The 7,992-nt window shown below is 39.5% G+C and overlaps 1 long non-coding RNA gene across 3 annotated transcripts; it reads left to right on the top strand.

Annotated features, from left to right (window-relative positions):
• The first annotated feature begins 218 nt into the window (after positions 1–218).
• LOC115949573 lies at positions 219–6,834 on the top strand. Of its 3 annotated transcripts, XR_004083017.1 has the most exons (5): positions 279–357; positions 1,868–1,961; positions 2,899–3,166; positions 4,477–4,534; positions 5,298–6,834. It is a non-coding gene; the product is annotated as an uncharacterized LOC115949573 (long non-coding RNA). The 3 variants fall into 3 exon arrangements; XR_004083016.1 differs by lacking the exon at positions 1,868–1,961 and having other exon boundaries at positions 219–357; XR_004083018.1 differs by lacking the exon at positions 1,868–1,961 and having other exon boundaries at positions 219–357; positions 4,446–4,534.
• Positions 6,835–7,992: the final 1,158 nt, after the last annotated feature.

Here is a 7,992-nt window from a genome sequence, read left to right as displayed (position 1 = left end):
CCTCAGTCATATATTTTCCTTCTAATACCCTTGTTTTCTAGCATATAAGAGAAGCACATTGAACTTCTGGCCTTGTTGCTAGGTTTCAAGCTGCATTTATGCAGTCTACTGAGACATTCTTCTCTTTTTTGAATTCTGAATCAAGTCCCAAGGCAACAGTGCCCTGTTTCTTAGCAACACAGATGGGTAGACTGTATATTCCACCTCTTTTGTACAATGGAAGAATAAACAATTCCCTGAGTAAGTGTGTGCTGCAAGTCCATTGCTTCACTTAATTTTCCGGAGAACAGAGGAAAGGGAAGCCTTCTGTGGTACAGCAGATGAAGTTTGTCTGGAAGTCCCTGTCTTTACAGAGGGGTGAGTCATATCTCTATTTTTTCTGTTCCCTGCATCCCTCTGGGATCTTTATTCACTGCTGTGCAAATGCATCTGTAGGTAATTCGGATCAGTAAATTTCAGTTAAAAGAAACAAACAGAGGCATCAAAAATCAACGGCAACAAAGCTGGCAGAGTTGGGATGTGTAAAAGTACACAGACTTCTTTCTCTGGTGAAATTAATGGAGAGTCATAGAATGGCATAGCTTTAGAAACTCTGGGTGCAAACCCTTGATTTTAGGAAGGAAACTAGGGCTAGAGAAAATAGGTAGTGATTAAGAGATAAGGAGGAAATGTGCATTCATGCAACTAACATGTTAGTAGTCTGTTACCTGTCTGTTTGAAATGGAGAAAAGTTATCCTTTTAAAACAATCTCTGCAGTTTTAGGCAGTTTTGAGTGTTGGGCAGTTTTGAGTCTTTTTGGGAACATAGGCAAATTCTGCTGCCTCCAGACGGTGGGACTAACATTACCATGGAGAGGGAGGAGTATAGGGGAGAGGAATGGGGGAAGGGAAGGACACACAGCTCTGCAGAGCTGAACATTTCTGCTCCTGATGCCTGTGGAGGGGCAGGTGCACACATCATCTTTTCATGATGGCAACAGCAGCAATGCAAAGTTTCAGATAGTACAATTTTAGCACAGAGTAGAAGAACAGAAGCACTTGTGCTATTCATCCCACTGACCTTGGCATGTACCTGTTTTACCCGGACCTAAAGCTGGCCTAGTCAGTCTGCCAGTGTCTCGGTTTAGTTGAAAAACAAGAAAAGGCTGCTTTGCATGTATAAAGAATCAACTGTCAAATTCTTTCCAAAATTTATTATATGATGAGGTAAACACAGCAGCTGGCTATGGTGGGGCAGCTGGTTTGCCTGTAGACTGCCCACATACACTTGATGGGAAGCCTGGGACACCTCAGAATGCAGAAGCAAAGCGCCCGCTCAAGCCTACTCACCTCCTCTTAAGCTGCAATGGGCCCAGGTTGTGCTTCAGTGTTTGGATAGCCTGAGTATAATCTGTGAAGTAGAGACTGAGTTGTGGCCCCTTCCCAAAGGCTGTCTTGGATCAGGGATCTGCTGCAGCTGGAAGTGTTCCAGCCTTGTGGTCCTGGGCTGGAAGGAACCTGTCCTGGCAGCACAGCACAGCTGAGCATGGCTTGGGAACTACAATCACCTGAAAAAAAGAGCACAGAAATGTGACCTTCCAGAAGTAATTTGTAGGCACTTGATTTATCTCCAGTAAGCTGCTCACTCAAATCCTTGTTCAGAAACACAGCTTTGTTGGTAAGGACATACTTCCATATGCCCCTATCCTTTTTCTTTTAGAAAAAAATCCATTCTGTTCTCAGAATGAATATGTACAAAGAAAAGAAAGTCGTAATGTTAGAGCTTTCCTTCAGGTTTCCTGAGCATTGAATATTAGAGAGGGAAAAAAATGTTTATATTATGTTTGGGCCTGCTGCAATACCCTCATGATCCATGTCTTTCTTTCAGATTTTCAGGGCATAAAAGGAGCTCTTGTGTAAGAAAGATAACAGTCTGGGAGTGGCTTTTAGATCATGGAGATAAAACAGAAAACATGGATAAGGTAGTATCTGTGTCCAGTTTGTGCACAGAGCTAAATACTTTACTGCCTATTTAGGGTGTTAATGCTGCTCCAATGGAGCTCCATCCTGCCCAGAGGCATCCTTGAGAAAGGGCCTTCCTCTGCTTCTGGGCAAAAAGATGAAGCTCATGGCACTGGCTGACCAGAAACACCGTGGGAGGACATAAGCACACATTAGGGTGTAGCAATGGGGTAGCTCTAATTAACATTGTGTCCTGGCTGTGCCCAGGAATGCAGAGAAAGATGAAAATGCATCAGGATTAATGGAGAGCAGAGCTTCAACACTTCCCTCTCTTGAAGTTCTTTTTGTCACTACTGCTTGTACAAAGTGAGACTAGTGTGCTCCCCATTGTGCCCCAAACCCCAAACCCTGCTGTGCTGCCCTGAATGTGCACAGGTTTAGTTTCCTGTGAGGCATGTACTGCTTAATGAGACAAGAATTAAAACATGAAAAAGGCGTGTATTTGTGTTGCTACACAGTGATGAGTACTACAGGTAAAATAAAATTCAGAGCTCCTGTTCCTACAGGCTGGTATGAATGTCTAAAATCCTAACATCCATGCTTTTGACTTCAGATGGGCTTTCTCTGGGCTCAGGAGCTTCCTTCATCAGGTTACTTTGTAGAAATGAAAGACAGAACCAAAAAACAGTACTTCTTCATCTAAGCACAGGTACAAAATAATACTGAAGTACAACCACATATTTTCAGTGGTTGTACATATTTTCAACATTTTCAACACCATTCAGTGGTTGTACACATTTTCAACCATTTCAGTGGTTCATATTTTCAACAACCATATCTTCAGTGAAAGTGCTGGGTTGTGCAGACAAGTATAGTTAGAGTGAAAGTAGCAATCAGTAATAAATGTACTGTTGTATATGTGTGTGTATGTTGGGTTTTTCTTTTTCTTTTTGCCAGGGACTGCAATTTTTGAGAAGAAAAATTAATTATCAGGCCATTATGTTCATCCCCCATCAAGAAGAGAGAAAATTTTTCTTTGAAACTCAAGGAAAATTTTCTGCCAGCCTTGACAGCCCTTTCACATAAGAACAAACTACAGTGCAGCAATCCAAAGCCAACAAGATTTATGGCTGAAACAATCTCCTGATTTTAGATACCAGCTCTGTAAGTCATCCAACCTCCCTCAGAAACCAAAAGGAAAGGGAAAGGGGGAACTGAGATTTCAGTGAGTATCATTTTGGCAAGTTTCAGTACTTGGAACTGGACCTGATGTCATCCCCGTCCATTTCCTCGTACTCACTCCATTTGCAAATTTGCTTTTTTTTCTTAATTCAATTTGATTTTATCATATCTTCTTTCCAGAAAGCTGTTACTCTTTGTTCTGTGATTTCAAGATTTTATTTCCTTTGATGAAATGAAGAATTTCAATCTTATGATTTCAATGCTGATCAATTTGGCAAAGTTTGGTCCATCTCACTGCACTCCATGTTATCCCAATCCATTTCATTGTATTCATTCCATTTCCAAATTTCCTTTTTTTTAATTGCATATTATTTTATTGTATCTCCATTTCAGAGTGTTTGTTACACTTTGTTCTCTGATTTCAAGATTTAATTTCCTTTCATTTCATCAAAGGAAATGAAACCTTGCAATTTCAATGAGTATGAATTTGACAAGGTTTGGTCCATTTCCCTGCACTTCATGTCATTCCTTTCCATTGCATTGTTTTCACTTTGTTTCAAAATTTTTTTAATGGAGTTTCATTTCTTCGATTTCTTTTGTCTCTTCACTTCACTTGGGTTCCTGATTTCAAGATTTCATGGTCTATAATTTTGGCAAGATTCAGTCCTTTTCACTCCACTTGATTTCATCCCACTCAATTTGGTTGTAGTGACTCCTTTTCCATATTTTCTTTTTTTTTTCCAATTGCATTTGATTTTATCATATGTCCTTTCCAGACTGTTTGTTTGACTTCCTGCTCTTATTTTAAGATTTTATTTCCTTTCAAGAATGGAAATTCTCCACAGACAGAACCCTACCCCCTAACCCTAACCCTAAAATGGCATCCTTTGTGGTGGTGCCCAGGCTTGGTTAGACTGGTATATTTTTATCTTACCTAAAAGCAACGTGTAAAGTTTATTCTACAGCTAACTTCAATTGTCTTAGTTCTAGGCATGGTGGCTTTTCTGATGTGAAAATGTATTTTCTTTTTCTTTTTTTTTTCCAATTGCATTTGATTTTATCATATGTCCTTTCCAGACTGTTTGTTTGACTTCCTGCTCTTATTTTAAGATTTTATTTCCTTTCAAGAATGGAAATTCTCCACAAACAGAACCCTACCCCCTAACCCTAACCCTAAAATGGCATCCTTTGTGGTGGTGCCCAGGCTTGGTTAGACTGGTGTATTTTTACCTTACCTAAAAGCAATATGTAAAGTTTATTCTACAGCTAACTTCAATTGTCTTGGTTCTGATGTGAAAATGTATTTTTTTTTCCAAATGCAGTATGAAGCTAAATTACCAAATTCTGTGACAGGTTACGCCAGAGGTCCTTGCAATCTGAAGTGAAAACCACAGCATTTGACATAGCATGGGTGAGTCTTTCACAATGCGCACATTTATTGTGTTAGAGAATTTAGGAACACTACTTCAACAGTAGGGAGCAGGAATAAGAGCACTGCACCCTCAAACCTGTCTTAAGTGGCCTTAGGTGAAAGTTGAAGACCAAAGAGTAATTTTCCCCCTAAGTTTCAGTATTGAGAAATTTCACTTCCAAGTTGTAAATAACAGACTCAGATCACAGAAAATACAGTAGTTCACTCATGCAAAGACCCTTCAATCCAAGGACACCAGATACAAGCAGCATTACTAGCTGAAAACTGCTTGTTAATGTTGATTTTTCTGATAAGACTGCAATTTCAGCTTTGCAATGGGAGTTATTCCCAGGCAACTGGTTCAAGTCCAATGTCTGCTGTACTCATTGTAGATATAATAGTCCAGATCTGCATTCCTGCTGCGGTGGATCGTCCAGAATGGGGTGCCTGCCCTCTAGTGTTTCTATAGCTTCACCTCCTGTAAGGACAGCTTCTTTGAAAATAATTAACTACACATAAATTAAAGTACACACACATACATACCATGCAGCATAAAACACTACTTTCTTTGGAGGCAAAGGCAAGGCTTTGTTCACAGCAAGGCCACGGACAGAATATTTTTAGCTTATAATGTTTGTTATATATGTCTGAGTTCTCCTTTTTCTGGAGCCTAGTTGATTCACAATAAGCATAGCTTTGCAAATCCTAGAATCCAGATCGTTTTTCCTGTAGCTTATAAATACTGTTTGCTTAATATTTTCAGATCCTGAACTTGAACCACTGAAAGGAAAGCAAAAGCACTCTGACAGGAGATTTCTTACATGCAAGCCTCATGAAAGCAAGTGGGATCCACAGCTGCTACTGCCAGGTAGTCCCTGGCCACCTAAATCTGCCTCACTGCCAGTTAGTCAAATTAAAAGACCACTTTTTGCTTTTCTCTGCATCAAAATATTTTGAAATAACAATAACAAAATAAAAGTTATATTAATTTCAGAATATTTTGAATCACCCAGTCTTTAGAGGATATCTGGCATATCCTAAGGGAAATGTCACTAAACTGGAGATCTAGGGACATGGCCCATGCATTTCCTCTAGCTTTTCAAGAGTGTCATTCTTTCTCTAGCTCTTGTTGAGAGCTTTGATGGAGTTGGAAAGATAGTCTGTTGTAGAACATTTTCTTATTTCAGCCTTTAGCAGAAAATTACACAGTACTGCATGTGGTAATTAATTTTTAAGAATCAAGATGTCCATATTAGACTGTTCAAAGACACTGACTACTTCAGAATGAGCAGAGGCTGGATGGATGGTTTTATGGTTTATATATACACATCAAACTCTTAAATGTAGAGATCTCCAAACCAGAATACCTTTGCTTATAAAACAGCTCCAGTTTGCATCACTGAAGATTAACAAATAGAGCATTGAGGGGAAAATAACATATATTTATATAACTGTAAATACCAGCATGGAGCAGAAACACATTAATGCACTTTGTCTGGTATATTAGTGAGTGTTTTCCCTTATGCCCCAGTTTCTGAAATAGCATGAAAATCAATATTATTATATCTTTCTACTTAACAAATTCCCCTCACTATTGCTAAGAATTACTTACGAACAGGTACAAATCACTAATTCGTTTTTATAATCAGCCCCTGAATATCTGGGGATAAAAGAAAGGGCACAGCCACCAAGCTCCTGGTAACTACAGATGCTGAGTGCCATCAAGAGCTTTCTTTGGAAACTGCCTGTCCTCTGCACCCAGGAGCCGGGAATCAGCAGGCTGTGCCAAAATAAACCCTCATACATTCCCTGTTCCTTCAATAGACACATCTGCTTTTCTCTTGACTCTGATTACTGGGAATGGACTGCTGAAAGCCCCACACAATCAGGTAGTTTCAATTCCTTTTCTAAGCAGTGTGTGTGGATGTTGTGTGCAACAGGGGGAAGCACTTTTTAGTCATAGTCTGCATTGCTGAGGGCTTTGGAGGTATATCCAGAACCATACTTGGACACAAATGTCTAGACTTAAACTGTGTGTAAGCTGCATGGTAAATGGACCCCAGGAAGTGATTTAGCACAGAAAATTGAATATTGGATCATTTTGCCTTTTCCAAAGACAGTGAGCTACATAGCACTGTGGATAGCTAGGGACAGTAGTAAGAATCCTTTATGTAAGGATCTCCTGGCCCTGTGTGCACTGTTGTGGAGGATGGCATTTCTCCAAGATTTCCCAGATGCAGCACTTGAAAATAAAAATTATGCATGATATTGACAATAAAAAGTGCATATTTTTTGTTCAAGACAGCTTCCTGTCAATTGAAATAAATCTCCAGACACTGTTTGAAATTTGCAGTTCCCCAATTTTTAGTTTGGAAAGGATAAAGTCCCCAGTCTGCTTGTAAATGACTCATTTCCTGAATGCCACACAAACCCAGCTAGTAAAGGGTGATTTCTCTGTGCATGGCAAATGAAAGGCTCTGGACAAATTAAAGTTCAGAGGTTGTTAGGATCTGGAGCTCTTGTTAGAGCTAGACCTAATCATAAGATAATAGTATTGTATCTATACTAATCATGGATTATGATAAAGTTTTAGCTGCTTCCTATCTCTTCCCCATAGTGATAGGAGTGGCAGTATAATCTAAGGACACACATGGAAGGCCTTCAAAGGAATGATATTGGTCTTTTGACAGATGGAGAAAAGGAGGCACAGAGCAGGTAAATTAATTGCACCAAAAGTCTGATGGAACAGTCAATTTCAGACAAACTCCTGCAAGTAATTTTGATCTCTTATAACACATGTGAAGGCATTTCTAATGCTTCTGAGGAAAAGAGGAATGAACTTGTCTTTAACCTCTGCGCATGACACCTCATCTTTAAAAATGTGGATATCTTCATTATGACCAACAAGATGGAGATAGCCCCTTGTTCTAGTCTGCTCTGGAGAGTGAGACACACGGACATGTTACAGACACTCATTTCCTGGCTTAGGCAACTTTACTCTTTCACTTAGAGTCAGGAAAAAAACACAGAGTTGCTCTGCAGTGAGGTGAGTACAATTGCTGGAGACCCTGGTGTACAAAGGTTACTAAGGAAACAAAGGTGCCTACTGTAAATCTATGCATGGATAATCCTCTTTACTCCCAAATATACAATAAGAAATATCCTGAGAATATAAACTGAGTGTTTTGTAAATACTGGCTTATTTTGTTTACCTACTTTGTTTATGCTAAATACCTTTGCCATATATGTAAAAGTAAGACAAACCCAACTATTCCTGTTAAGAGCACTGTGAAGAAGTACAAAGTTTTCTTTTCTTCCAATAGCACATTCTCGCAAGAAAGCATCTTTAAGAGCATTACTGCTACTGGCAGGACAGATATTTTGATTCCAAATTCCTGCAGGGGTGTGACACTCAGCTGCAGCTGTTGTGAAAGGCAGCTGCAGTGCTGTTATCCAGC

The sequence above is a fragment of the Geospiza fortis genome, unplaced genomic scaffold (genome assembly GCF_000277835.1).
Source record: "Geospiza fortis unplaced genomic scaffold, GeoFor_1.0 scaffold138, whole genome shotgun sequence".
NCBI lineage: Eukaryota > Metazoa > Chordata > Aves > Passeriformes > Thraupidae > Geospiza > Geospiza fortis.
This window is presented reverse-complemented; position numbering and strand designations above follow the sequence as displayed.